Source organism: Siphateles boraxobius, unplaced genomic scaffold, assembly GCF_051911475.1.
Source record: "Siphateles boraxobius isolate OS27281-9 unplaced genomic scaffold, OSU_SipBor_1 9, whole genome shotgun sequence".
In the NCBI taxonomy this organism is placed as follows: domain Eukaryota; kingdom Metazoa; phylum Chordata; class Actinopteri; order Cypriniformes; family Leuciscidae; genus Siphateles; species Siphateles boraxobius.
This window is the reverse complement of record NW_027509219.1, coordinates 14940930-14956658: the sequence shown is the minus strand read 5'-3', so window position 1 is coordinate 14956658 and position 15729 is coordinate 14940930.

The window sequence follows — 15729 nt, the reverse complement described above, 5'->3', positions numbered from 1 at the left end:
AAATCTGGCACAACAGAATAGAAATGTCATATAATGTTGGTGAATTTCAACATTTTTAATTAAACCTGCAAAGTTTTGAGGATGTAAGTTAAAGCACCCCTTAAATTTAGTCTGTGTCTTCAAAATGTCAACATAGGTAAGAGAGACAATACAGGTCATAATCAGAGATATATTGAGTTTTTACATATATATATATATATATATATATATATTTTTTTATATTTATATTTATATTTATATATATATTGAATTTGATGAATCAAAATTCTTAAAAACAATTTTTTTTGCCAGAAGGGAGTCTAGATTATACAAACAGAAAACCACATGAAGACCTTTATGTGTGAACTTTGTAGGAAAAAAAATATTCTAATCAATACAGATCTGAAGTTATAAGCGGAAATGTAATTTTCTTATTATAAAGCAACCATAGAGTTGGAGATCATAGATTTGAGATCATTATAAAAACTTTTACCTCTGCTCTTTACTGTTTCTGATGTCCAGACACTTTAGGGAAGAAATATCATAAAAATCAATCTGGAAAAAGCTGATGTTTGAATCCATAAATATGTTTTACCCCATATTTTAATACATTTATCCAAGTAAACAAACCAGGATATTATAATAAGGGTTTAACTGATAATGATTAAGGATATAGAAGAATGTGTCCAAAAATGAAGGTGTGGGCTTTTTTATGCATACACACCGTCCAGCTGACTGTATGTTTGCACAGAGGATCCTCACTCACTTTGACTTTGTTTTTCTCCAGTACACAAAGAGTCTACTGTATGAGAAGGGATCTCTCTCTCTCTCTCTCTCTCTTCCTTCTCACAGACGCAAACTTATGCATTTGTCATACGTTACTGACTCACTGTAGTGATTCATATTCCCTGTCTGAAATGGTGTGTTTGTAAATAGTTTTAAGTGATTACCCTTTCAGACATTGTGTGTTTTTACTCCCTTCCTCTCAAAACCAGACAGACACTCAATGTGTAGTGTGTGTATGTGCCGGAAAGAATTTTTTTTTTACTGTATAGACCTGAGTGTGCGCGCATACACGCAAGCACGCACGCGCGCGCGCACACACACACAGACACACACACAGACACACACACTGGGTTTTCATGTTTTATGAAGACTTTCCACAGACATAATGATTTTTATACTGTACAAAAACTGTATATTATATCCTCTAACCCTAAACTTACCCCTAAACCCATAAAAAACGATTTATAAGCGGTTTTCCTCATAGGGACCTCAGAAAGTCCTCAGAAAGTGAATGATTTCGGATATTGCTATCTATGTGGGGACATTTTCACCCATAACTTAGGGTATAATTGAACCACACACACACACGTGTCAGTGTAAAAAGCAAGCACACACATCCTTTTCCAGCCTTCACACCTGTTGGCACTGATAATACTGCAGTGAAACCTGGCAACCTAATGTGTGCACACACACTCACACACATGCACACTGCCAAACCAGCTGTGAAGAAGACGGTCCAGTTGTGTGTGTGTGCGTGCGTGTGTACGCGCGCGCGCGTGTGTGTTTGCTTGTGTTTAGTGGCTTTTGATTGAAGGAGCTTGTGCATGTACACTGCATCTTTTTAAACTTCATGTTTGGTTTACATTCTCAGAGGAAAAACCACTCACCTGAGCTTCACCTTCAGTCAATCATACACACAAATAAACCTCAGTTTTCTGGAATAGCTCCCTACATAAACAAGTCGCGCACACACACACACACACACACACACACACACACACACACACACACACACACACACACACACACACACACACACACACACACACACACACACACACACACACACACACACACACACACACACACACACACACACACACACACACACACACACACACACACACACACACACACACACACACACACACACACACACACACACACACACACACACACACACGTTCTTTTAAGTGACTGTTTTTGTCATAAATAATATTTTGACAGCTTCTTTGATAAAAAAATTGGTTGATTATAATTGATTGATCATAATTAACACCAGATTTCATCTAATTTTTTTCTACCTGCTACACATATGCACTGTTTAGTGGTATATTTTATTGCATTGTAAGACCTGGGGTAAAATGAGCCACAAGATAAAATGAGCCACCATTTACAAAAATGAATGTGTCAGCAGTTAAATGTTTTGAATAAGTTGTTAAGCTAATGAATAACCAGTAGCTAATGAATAATCAGTATTACTGTTAGGTAAAGAACAAAAAGTGATGACTAACTTGTAATACTAGTCTATAAGCACTAGTCCTGGGGCCAGTTGCATAAACATAGTGTGTCTTAAGAACTAGTCTGATCAACTAGCAATTAGTTAGGGGTAATCCGTATTATTTTTCAGATTTAAATTAGACCAATCACCCTTTTTATGTAACTGAATTAAAAAAAGTTATGGCCAGTCTTGAAGAAAAAAATTTAGATGACTAACTTGTAAGACTAGCAGTTTATGCAACTGGCCACAGGAGTAAGTTGCGCTAAAATGCAAAAGACTTTTTCAAAAAAAAAGTTAGTGGTCAATAAGATTTTTATTTTTAATGAAATTAATATTTATTCAGTAATGATGCAGGAAATTTATCAAAAGTGAAAGTAAAGACTTTTACATTGTTACCATAATTCTATTGCAAATAAATGCTTTCTAATAAAAAACGTTCTATCCATCAAAGAATCCTGAAAAACATGTATTTATATTAACACAACTGTACAAATGTATTTATATTAACACAACTGTTTTAAACATTGATAATAATAAGAAAATGTTTCTTGAGTAGCAACTCAGCATATGATAGACTAGAGTTATGATGCTGAAAATTCAGCTTTGCATCACAGGAATAAATTATATTATTATATAAAACAGATATTTTTAAATGTTAGTAATATTTCAAAATATTACTGTTTTCAATGTATTTTTGACTTTTTCAAAAACAAAGCAAAAAACTCACCAACCCCAAACTTTTGAACAGTAGTGTGTCATTTAAAAAGTTGTTATTACCAACATAACCACAACGTTTCAGCTGATATTAAAACTTGCAAAAACATATTTGACTATGTGTGGCTCATCTTGCCCCCATCACCCCTATTGTTTTTTTGTCATTATCACAAAGAAAAATGTCCTGGTTGCGTATGCAACCCACCGTTCCCTGAAGGAGGGAACGGAGGACGTAGTTGACGTCGACTGAATGGGGGTCGTGTCAGAGAGCCAATGTTCTTCGAGTACTATTGAACGAGCCAATGGAATTGGCGTGCGTGATTCACATCACACACTCCGCCCCCGCGGCGCGGGTATAAATACGGAAGTGGATGCAAGCACTAGTTGCTTTTTCGCCAAAGAGCCGTGCGAAACCCGGAGTCAGCAGTGGTCCAGCAGTAGTGGCAAGGGGACTACGTCCCTAACCGTGGGTTGCATACGCAATCAGGTCGTTCCCTTTCAGTCGATAACCTCGGACGTAGTCGATGTCGACTGAATGGGGATAACCATTGAAAACGCCACTAAAGCTGCCACCTTCCAGTGCCTAGACAAAAGCCTCCTGATGCCCCCGCAATTTTAAGGCAGGGAAGGACAGGGCTTAGGCTCAGGGAAGTCACTGCTGTTCCTACTGGACCACTAGGAAAGCGTTCCCGTACATTGGAAGGAAGGGACGCTGCGGAAGCTACATCGTACCCGAAGGGAGGTAACGTGGAGAATACACATATAAACTGGGCGGATGACCGGGCAGTACGACATTTGGAATGTCACTGGGGTGGCTCCAGCCAAAACGGGGGGAGACTCACCGGACAGTGACAGCAGAGAGACCCTGCCGAGGGAAGACACGGGCTCGCCGTAGGGAGCCGTATCGTGGTAGAATACACATATGGGATCACCGTAGGGACCGCAACATATGGACCCAGCCTAATAAGGTTCCACACTGCTTACGAGTGGTAGGCCTAACATCAGACATTCTGCACGTCCGACATCAGAGGGGTGTGGAGGAACTCAACAGGGTTCGGTTTTAGGGAACTCAACTGGAGAAGAAAGACTCTAAATTACTACATTCATGCTGCTGATGTATAATGGGTGTGTCGTTGCGGCTCCAACCAACCAACTCGCGTACGTAGTTTTCAGTCAGTGGACTGTCAGTGGCAGGCGAGAGCTAGCCTATGAGAAGCACATTTTATTTCAGTTGTACATGTAGCCTTGTATCACGGGCTGTGAATTAAGATATCCTACAAGCCTGTTCTAATGCAGCGCTTTTACTGGATAAGTTGTTGATTATGGCTCGAAACGTGCTTGTGTCTAGTTTGCGAAGTAGCATTACTAGCTAAAGGCTACCGCTAGCTATTACTGGATTTTAAAGATGATCTTTTTTTATGCACCCATGTCGTGTCATTCTTACTTTGATCTTGGTGTTTACGTTTCAAAGCCATCTCCACCATCATTTCCCCCCGAGAGTATGCCACAAAAGCAATCACTGTGAAACATCTACGTGTGCGTCTAAGGTGATTTAATTACTACATTATAACCCCGTAACTGCAGCGCGGCAATACTTTGATGGTCGGTCAGAACAAGGCAGATTGCCGTAACTTCAGGGCAGCGCAACCGTAACTTCATTCTAGTGTTCAGGAGCAGTGAGAAATGAAAGCATGAAGTTACGCCAAAAAATCTTATTTTCCCCAAAAAACAATCGAATTGAAACTTGATGTTTGTCTATTTGATAAAACTTATGTTTATTGTCCTAAAAATGACAATAACTAATTTTCGCCAAAAATCGAAGTTACGACCTTTTGCCTTAGTGCGGCAGCGCACATATCCAGTCCATAGGAGGGGAATGGCGCAGCAAGCCGACACTTGAACCGGGCTCACGGTGAAACTGGCTTCATGAGAAGGGAGCACATGGGAAGCACTTTGCTTGGAAATAGCCTTCCCTCTCTGCTGAATTCCAAACAGGCAAGAGCTGGTCTGAGGTCTAAGGCTTACATTCTGTACACGTCTAAACGCTATGAAGCGGACGGACAGAGAAGTCAGGGCTGGGTCTGCCTCCTCCGGGGCAGCGCTTGCAGGCTCACCACCTGATCCTATTACGGGAGAGGTAGGAACCTTGGGCACAATCCAGGCCGGGGTCTCAGCTCGTGAGAGTTAGCTGGCCCGAACTCCAGGAGAAGTAGCAGGAGTACTGATTTAACAGAATTTTAACTCACTGCTTGCAGTGGCTCAGGGGCGGTCTCTGGAGTGCAGTTGCACCAGATATAAAAGAGCCCAAGAGGATAAAAAAGGGGCGCAAGGATTTACATTACCTTGCTCCCTCAGGAACCTGACGATCAGGACGTCCTTCCCACGCGTCTGCATCATGATGAGCGTCAAGAACACCGAGGCAACATCATTTTGAGGGTGAAGGAAAACAGCCTACTCCAACCCATCTTGCAGGAAAGAGAGCACTGAAATGATCGAAAGCTTTCAGGATCCCCTCACGGAGAGAAGACGCACTCAACGACTAGGTTCCGCTTCTAATGGGTAAGCACACTACCTTTTTCCAGGGGGTGCTTGAAGAAGTGATGGTAACTATCACGTTCCTGTGATAGCCACCTGAACCTCCGCATTCAGTGTAATACCGCCCGGAATCTCCCGGGGTAGAACGCGGGGGCCATCATGCCCCGTCCCTGAAAAAGTGTTCAGGGGAAGTCAGGAAGCCTGTCGGATGGGAACCAGGTCTGGTTGGGCCAATAAGAAGCAACTATGAAGACCTGCTCCCTCCTGATTTGGCACCATAGGTGCAAGCGACGGGCACAAAAAGACAGTGCTCAACACTACATGTGAAGATCAGTGAGCTTCAGGAACATTTCTGCTCAGCACTTGAGTGTGATAAATTCACTGAGCTACAGGAGCATTTCTGCTCTACACTTGAGTGCGAAGAACTTCACTGAGCTAAAGGAGCATTTCTGCTCAACACTGAGTGTGAAAGGATTCACTGAGCTTCAGGAGCGCTGCTGCTCAACACCTGAGTGCGATGAATTCACTAAGCTACAGGAGCATTGCTGCTCAACACCTGAGTGCGATGAACTTCACTGAGTTTCAGGAGCATTTCTGCTCAACATGAAAGTGTGATGAATTCACTGACTTGAGCAAGTGGCAGGCGACCATGAGTCGCAGTTGCTTTTTAGGAGGCTCACTGGGGAAACGCATTTCTGCGGGCCCCGGGGCAGCTGAGAGCCAGTGTCTGTCCAAGGGTTGTGCGCTCGGACAGAAACAATACAACTGGCAGGGAGACGAAACCGGAGAGGCAATTGAGCGGCCCCAGATTGGTCATGACCCAGCTGGACCCCAGGGGATGGAGTTTCGAGTCACCCTGGCTATAACTGTTGTGAGGCTCCGGGTCCTCGAATGCACCAAGCTGCCTGCTGGTGACCAATTGGGGGCTGAGGGGTTTAAGGCTATACAGGGTCACACCCGCCAGACTGGCCCTCTTGGGACCCAGGAACAGATGAATTTGCTCTTTCTTTGAAGTGTGGGTACCGCTTGCTCCGCTTTTTTTTGGGGAGCCATCGGCGGTACAGACACACACACAAACAAAGACTCCACCCAACCCTTACCTAGGGGGAGGGAGTGACCAACTCCAAGAGCATCCTCATCCATCCCTGGGCGGCCCGCTCCGGAATGCTTTCGTTGTCGCTTGCCACCTGGCTTGGCAGCGCCAGGAGCGAGCTGGGCGTCCCTACTGCACCCGGCTCCATGCTGAGGCCTGGCTGGGCGGGGAACACCCTCGGCGACGAGCAGGTGGAGGAACTGGCACCGGTGACGGGGTGGAGGCAGCAGCTGGCCGCCGGGGCAGGATGTGCAGGATGACTTCCGTCTGCGCTTGGGCGGCAGAGAACAGTTGGATGCAATTCTCCACTGCGTCGCCGACCAGCCCAACCTGTGAAATTGGGGAGACCAGGAACCGAGCTTGTCCGCATCCGCCTTATCAACCAGGCTGAGCCAACGATGGCGCTCCTGGACCACTAAGGTGGACATCGCCGGACCGATCGTGCACGCCACGCCACTCGTGCCCCGGAGGGCGAGGTCGAATGCGGTGCGGTGCTCACCTATGAGCGCACAGTCTGGGCTACCCTCGTACATATCCATGGGTGCCCTGACCTTACAGACCTGAAGCAACGCCAAGGCACGCAAGAGGAGGTGGCTTAGCCACAGGCTTTGTAAGCTCTGCCTGTCGGAACGGACAAAAACTCACAGGCCTTAGGGGGGAGACGAGGATCCCCCAAAAAGGAAGCAGCTGCCGGACACAGGTGCACCTGTGTCGACAGACGGCTCCATTGGAGGGATAGCCTCGCAACCCTTCACCGCTCCTCCATCAAGGGTAGTGAGGGGGAAAAGCTATTCAGGCAGTTTCTGGCAGAGAAAGGTGGAGTCCACAACCTGGTATGCTCTCCATGCATTTCGGGAAAGAAAGGCACTGGGGCGGCGAGCTGAGAACCAACTCGGTCCGCCCCGAGATACCAAACCTCCATCCGAGACTGAACAGGACACGGTGGAGGTTCCACTCGAGCCCGGCAGCCCGGCAGCCAAACAGCTGATTGGTCCATTACAGAGGGACCAGCATGCTTAACAGGAATTCCACCGGCTGCGGTGTGATCTAGGAGTGAGGAGCCCACAGGGAATGGTTACTGGGGCGAGACATCCATCACTATCCTCCGATCACCCATCCCACACGGCACCCGGGAGTGGGGCATGATAATGGGGACTCGCACTTTGCGGACAAAGGCGAGTCTCGATCTCAACATTGTGACAGCCATGTTCCCGCAATGAGAACATTAGCAGTCCACAAAAGCTGCCTCAGCGTGCTGAACATAAATATATATATATATATATATATATATATATATATATATATATATGTACATATTTATATACACATAAATATATAGATCAAACACGTGAATTGTGACCTTCAGAGAGGAAAAGGGAACGACCGCATTCAGAAACGCACAGGTGGAATGAAATCTTGAAAAAGACGCAAACTTACCCGTGTTGCTCTTTCAGGAAATAGGACCCGTCACCAGTGCCGGAGCACACAGGGGAATGACCGCGGCAACACTGAAGAGTGAACTGAAACAGTGAAGCACTCACTTTTCCGCCCTCTAACCAGCTGTCAACACACACAAACATTTAGAATTTGTTGCTGTTAAAACAGCAGTTGAGAGCTCAAAGCTCGCGATCACCGCTGCGCTGTAGAAACCTGGTAGAGTCTTCCTGAAGAACACCGACACACTTGTTCGTTGTAAACGACAGCACTCTTCAGAGACATCAAACGATCGGCTATGAAGCGAAAGGCAACTTGTGCGTGCATCCACTTCCGTATTTATACCCTGCGCCGCGGGGGCGGAGTGTGTGATGCGAATCACGCACGCCAGTTCCATTGGCTCGTTCAATAGTACTCGAAGAACATTGGCTCTCTGACGCGGTCCCAGTCAGTCGACGTCGACTATGTCCGACGTTATCGACTGAAAGGGAACCATCATCGTGCTTCACGTTGGGGTCCTACTGTACATGCTGTTGGGGTTTATTATGCCATATACCAGTGTTATTTTAATATAACTGAGACACTGTTATAGTTTTTATTCATATTTTGAGTTTTTATTTTTATATGTTCCATTTTCAATTTAATATCAGTTAAGTTTTATTACTTTTGTTGTGTGTTTTTGTCATTTTAGTATTATATAGTTAGTATTTAGTATATATTTAATATATAGTTTTTATTCCTTTTTATTTCAGTTTTAGATTTAGTTAACTACAATAACACTTGGAGGGAAAATAGGAAAAAGAGAAAAACAGATCAAGATCAAGGGGGACAAGTTGAAGAGAGAGAGTGTGTGTTTTGATGTGTGAGGAGCGGTGGAGACCCCGTATCACTGCAGAGGGTCTACAGACATTGAAACCAGATGCAGTTCTGAATGTGTGCGCACTCAAAGGGGTCGCCGGAGATATATTTAGAACCTCCAAACCCCATCCATCACACAGACAGCTTCAGATTAAGCTCTTGATGTAACTTTACATTGGGGCCTGCTCCAACTTTCCCCTCTTTCTCTTCCTCTCGTTCTGTCTATCTCGGTTTCGTTCTCCCTACCACACACAGTCACAGTGAGCTGAGAAAACTCCCCCTGTCTGGGACGAGCTCTGGACTGCACTGTCAGTACACTGTTGGCACAAAATAGCCTTTATGAGAAAAACAAACACCTAAAAGATCAGCTAAGTCCACCTTACACTGCCTCAGATGTGATGAAACTTAAATGCTTCCATCAAAATCAGAATGTGATGAAACTTAAATGCTTCCATCAAAATCAGAATGTGGGCTTTACTGGCTAGATTTTAAACACTTTTTAAATCTGGCTTGGATCCGCAAACAAAATAAGCTTTTTGTGACATATCAACATGTAGGCCAACATGCACTATACAATAGAGCCAAGAGATAATGTACAATTCCCTGCTCACAAATGAAGAGGCCTTTTTAGGTTTTTGCTCATTTACATAACATTGACATAAACAACTTAATTTAAAAATGTTAATAAAAATATGTAATATAATATAATATAATATAATATAATATAATATAATATAATAAAATATAATATATAAAGTATTTGAATTCAACCGTTTTCTTTGCATGACACATTGACATTACAGTACAGAGTAGCTCTTTACCTGGCATTATCCCCAATTATAATATATATATTTTTTAAAAGATGTCAAATTCATACAGATTTCATACAGGATTTTGTAATAGTGTTACTGAATCAAGACCATATATTTTTTCTTTTTAAATGTGATGGAGAGATTACTGATTTTAAATGTATAATTGTTCCTTATTTGTTGTATTTCATTTATTATAAATATATTTATGAGCCCAGTTTCAAAGATTACACAATCAAGCTAGGTTTTTTGCTTTATTTATTATAAATCCACACTGAGCACATTGTACATTAACATATTATTGATGTTAAATTTACTAAGCATTACAATACTACTTTCCTCTGCCTACAGTTTAATTTGTTATTGAAAATCAGCCACCTTTAAGGACAAATCTTATAGTAAAGCTGGGATTTGTACTCAGTGAACATACATAGCCTTAGGTGTCACAGCTGTGTGTGTGTGTGTGTGTGTGTGTGTGTGTGCACGCGTGTGCGTGCGTGCGTGCATGAGAGTGAGGATTGCATGCTACCAAGTCATCTACACAGATCTGTAATCAGCTAGCTCACCTGTTGTCCTCTTCTAATAACTACTTCCTGTGGCATTTACACAACGTGCAAGCGTTGTCTCACACTCAAGGCCGTAGCTGGAATATCCGGGGCGGGATGGGGTTTGTCGCACGTCCTGCTTTTGCTGAGTTGCACGTGTTCCTGGGTCAATATATTTTGTTGATCCTGGAACAACATTCCTGTCCGAAATTTTAGTCATAACCATAGCCCTAAACCTAACCCTACCAATTAGTTATCCCTAAAACCAGAGAGGAGAAAAGATAGCTAAATTACACTGATGACGCACTAAACCTTGGTTGTAAGCCTAAACTTGACATAAACTGTAAACTTGTCCCTCAAATCTGATTGGTTGATTGGAATGTTGTTCCAGGATCGACAAAGATCAGGTTCTGCGAGGCTATCCCCCTCGGTTGAAATCGCGTTCCAGTTCCCCCTCGGATGAAATCACAGGGCCCCACTAGGGCCGGGGGCCTCTAGAATAGTCACCACCTTTTGCCTCACTATCAACCGCCCTGCTCACACTCCTCTACATTGTCTGCATGTGTGCGTGACGTGTGCAACTGATTGATCGTGTTTGCTCCGATTACTGGAAATTCATTTAATACTTTCTCCTCCATTGCTCCAGTTCACATCTGCTAATCGATTGATCTGTATTCAGTACACTGTCATACATGCAGGTTTGAGCTGGTCATTTTAATAATTAAATAAATAGAATAAGAAAAAAGCATGTCACAACATAAAACACATGCATCCATCTACCCTTAAATAGGATTTTGCTAACTAAGCCAAATATTTTTTTTAGTAAGTTGAAAGGAGAGGGAAAGGAACAGGTTGGTATTATTGATAAGGTGGGATGTGCGTCAGTGGCCCGAGTGACGTTGAACTATGGGAGATTGGTTTGGGGAAAGGAACAAATAAACTGTTGGAGTGTAGGCGAAGAGAGAGACCAAAGCCTTTTGTGTACAGGCGTAGCGAGAGGGAGATAAGAGCAGCCTGGTTTGTTTGAGTTTCCCTCTTTCAAACCCTTTTTCACTCACATCAATTCACGTACTCCCTTCACACACACGTATCATAAAACAATAAGGACAGGGCCGTTGGAAAGGTTGTGTCAGGAGTCTTATCTGTTCGATTGTGTTTTGTTGTTGTTCCAGCTCCACATCCAAATATCTAATATTCAAAGTCACTGTTTGCAACAGTGAACAGTTAACATGGTAAGGGTCATTCATTTTATGCAATGTTTCTATCACCATCATAAATATATCTTAACATATTAAATATGAAACAATCTTCAATATCTTCAATATAATCTTCAATAATCAATATTAACTGGTTTCTGGTAAAAGTTATAGTTTTTATTTTGAAGTAAAAAGATAAGGGCCCAAGTGGGATGTTGTTACTTTGTTATTCTTTTTAAATGTAATAATAATTGAAATAATGGTGTTATTCAGTATTTAGCCAGCCTACATAAATTAGATATACATTACAGACATCTATGCTTTCATTAAAACCTATATGTTAGTTGAGTGAAATACTTCCATTTGCATAGTGTTGCATATCCTCAATTAAAATATTTGCAATTAAATAAGTAAATATTCACATGCCTGTATATAAGTCATATAATAATTTTACCTTGTAGATTAATCTATTTTACTGGTATTCTAGTTTGTCTGTCATTGGTTATTAAATTATTATCAGCTAAATTATAAAAATAAAATTTTAAACAATAATTGATTAAGTATTTTACGTTAACAACACTTTAAAAATGTATACATTTTAGCAAGGATGAAGTCATTTATACATACTGTAAAGTTTATCCAGGGGGGCTTCTTTCCCGGGTAGAGGGCCAAATACCAATCTTTTAAAATTTGACATTTTGTGCTATAAAAACTAAATTAGCAAAAGTTTCTATTTATTTCCTATAATAACGTCTCGGTTACGTATGTAACCCTCGTTCCCTGAGTAGGGAACGGAGACGATATGTCGGATGACGACGAATGGGGGTTTCGCCTAGAAAGCCAATCATCTTCGTGTACCCAGCGGTACAGCGGAAGTGGCAGGGAGACGTAACGTCTCCGTTCCCTACTCAGGGAACGAGGGTTACATACGTAACCGAGACGTTCCCTTTCATAGTCACTCCGAGTTACGTCGCATGACGACGAATGGGGGTCCCTGTGAAATCACGCCACCTTCACAGCTGTCTTCCAGTGCCCTGCGAAAGTCTGATCCCCCTGTCGTGATACTGGCACGGACGAAGGAGTCCTACTTAACACAGGAATACCTCGCTCCTCTCAGGAACCTGACGATCAGGTCGTGCTTCCCCAGAGACTTACCTTCCACTGCTTCGTGATATGCGGCGATAGCGGCTACATACACCTTCAGGGTGGAGGGAGACAGCCTTCGCTCCAGCCCATCTTGGAGGAAGGAAAGCACGACACTGACCGCGCATCTCCTGGGGTCTTCTTGGCGAGAAGAGCACCAGTTGACGAATAGGTTCCACTTCAACGCATAGACATGTCTCGTGGACGATGCTCTAGCGGAAGTGATGGTAGCCGCTGGTGGCAGGGTACTCAAACCTGCCTCTTCCCGTCCAGGAGCCACAGGTGGAGCCTCCAAAGATCGGGTCGAGGGTGCCAAAGGGTGCCCCGTCTCTGAGAAAGGAGATCCTTCCTCAGAGGAATTGGCCAAGGAGGTGCTGTCGCGAGGAGTATCAGTTCGGAGAACCAGGTCCGGGTGGGCCAGTACAGCGGAACCAGAATAACCTGCTCCTCGTCCTCCTTGATCTTGCACAAGGTCTGTGCGAGAAGGCTCACTGGGGGAAACGCATATTTGCGTAGGCCCCGCGGCCAGCTGTGCGTCAGTGCATCCGTGCCGAGGGTGCCCTCGGACAGGGAGTAATACAGGGCGCAATATGACGAGTCGTGGGAGGCAAACAGGTCTATCTGTGCGTCCCAGAACTGGTCCCAAATCAGCTGGACCGACTGGGGACGGAGTCGCCATTCGCCGGAGATAGGCCGAAACCGTGACAGCTCGTCGGCTGCAAAGTTCCGATCTCCCGGAATGTGGATAGCACGAAGGGACCTCAGGTGCTTCTGACTCCATAAGAGGAGGTGGCGTGCGAGTTGCGACATACGGCGGGAGCGTAGACCACCCTGACGGTTGATGTACGCTACTGTCGCGGTATTGTCTGAACGGACTAGTACGTGTTGACCCATGAGCAACGTGCGAAAACGGTTGCACATGGCGCCCCAGCCCGTGGAAGAGGCATCTGTGGAGACAACAACAAGCCTGGAAACTCGTTCTAGGGGAACTCCGGCCCGTAGAAAACTGAGGTTCCTCCACGGGGTGAAGATCTGACGGCAGGTCGGAGTCACTGGGACTCGGAGCGTGCCATGATGCCATGCCCACCTCGGGACTCGATCGCGAAGCCACAGCTGAAGCGATCTCATATGAAGCAATCCGAGCGGCAGATGCCATATGCCCCAGGAGCCTCTGAAACAATTTCAGTGGGACTGCACTCTTGCCATCGAACTGTCGAAGACAAGTCAGCAGTGAGTGTGCGCGCTCGCTCGTAAGCTGCGCAGACATGGCGACCGAGTCGATCTCCATACCGAGAAAAGAGATCCTCTGCATGGGGCAGAGTTAGCTCTTCTCCCAGTTGACCCGAAGGCCCAGACGGGCTAGGTGCCGGAGCACTAAGTCTCTGTGTTCGCAAATCTGATCTCGAGAGTGAGCTAATATTAGCCAGTCGTCGAGGTAATTCAGGATGCGAACCCCGTGTGAACAAGGGCTGCCTCGACGACCTTCGTAAAGACGCGAGGAGACAGAGCCAACCGAATGGGAGAACCGCGTACTGGTATGCCTGCCCCTCGAAAGCAAACCGGAGAATCGGTCTGTGTCGAGGTAAAATGGAGACATGAAAGTAGGCGTCCTTCAGGTCTATCGCTGCAAACCAATCCTGTGGCCGCACGCATTCGAAAATACGTTTGGCCGTGAGCATCTTAAACGGCAGCCTGTCAAGGGAGCGGTTCAAGACGCGCAGATCCAGGATCGGCCGTAGCCCACCGGTCTTCTTGGGGACAATGAAGTACGGGCTGTAGAACCCTGACTATGGTCGGTGGCAATGCCCCTATCATGAGAGCGGAGGGCTGGGGGCTGGGGGCATGAGACCAGGGAAGGACCAGCGTTATGCCATTTGCATAAAGTTAAACAGATCTCAACTTTGTGGCGTCGCCAGACACGCCCCATCCGGTCGCCAACGGTCGCTGTCGCGCGTGTCGCCGGAAATCGCCAGCTCCCCATTGAAATGAATGTTATCGTGTCGCTTTGTCGCTTGTAGTGTGAACGGGGCTTGAGGGGGCATGAGACCAGGGAAGGACCAGCGTTCCACGGAGGTTTGCTCTGCCAGGGTTCTGGCGACAGAGGGGGACGAGAGTGGTGAGGTCCGGAGACGGCACGCACTGTCATCTGCACCCTCTGAGACAGAGGGGGACGGGAGTGGCGAGGCCCGGGGCGGCGCACACTGCGGTCCGAGAACTCTGTGACAGAGAGGGATGAGAGCGGCGAGGCCCGGGGGCGTCGCGCACTGTCAACCGGCTCTGTGTGCTCAGTGATAGGTGTATCGGTTCTTTCTTTAACCATGATAGGGTACTGCCCACCCGTGCCCACCCAATGCGGGGCGCGGGGCTGGAGAGGGCTGTGGCGCCTTCCTGCGGCCTCCTCCGCGACGCGGCCCGGGTGAAGGCTGCTGCTGGGGCCGTGCGGGAGGGGAGGGAGCCACAGGAGGGCGCCCTCGGCGGCGAGCAGGCTGAGGCGTCTGTACCGACGGCTGGGTGGAGGCAGCAGCAGGCCGTCGGGGCAGAATATGTTTGATCGCCTCAGACTGCTTCTGTGCGGTTGAGAACTGCTGGGCAAAGTCCTCAACTGCTCCGCCGAAGAGGCCGGCCTGGGATATGGGGGCATCGAGCAGACGAGAGCGCTCAGCGTCCCGCATATCGGCCAGGTTCAGCCACAGGTGATGCTCCTGGACCACACAGGTGGCCATCACCTGACCCAGGGAGCGTGAGGCCACTTTCGTCGCTCGGAGAGCGAGGTCAGTGGCGGCACGCAGCTCATCGAAGAGCCCTGGGTCAGTCCCCGCCTCGTGCATATCTCTGAGCAGCTGGGCCTGGTAGACCTGCAAGGTGCTCATCGCATGCAGAGCGGCGGCCGCCTGTCCTGCAGCTCTGTGAGATCTTGCCACGAGGGTCGACGAAAATCTAAAGGCCTTGGATGGGTGCTTAGGAATACCACGAGATGAAGCGCTCTGAGGACACAGTTGCATGGCAACAGAGCGTTCAACCGGGGGAATCCCAGTGTACCCATGGGCGACCGCCCCATCGAGGGGGGGAAGGGCGGAGAAAGCTGACAAACGTACACGGGAGGTCAAGGGAGCCTTCCATGACTTCGCCAGCTCCT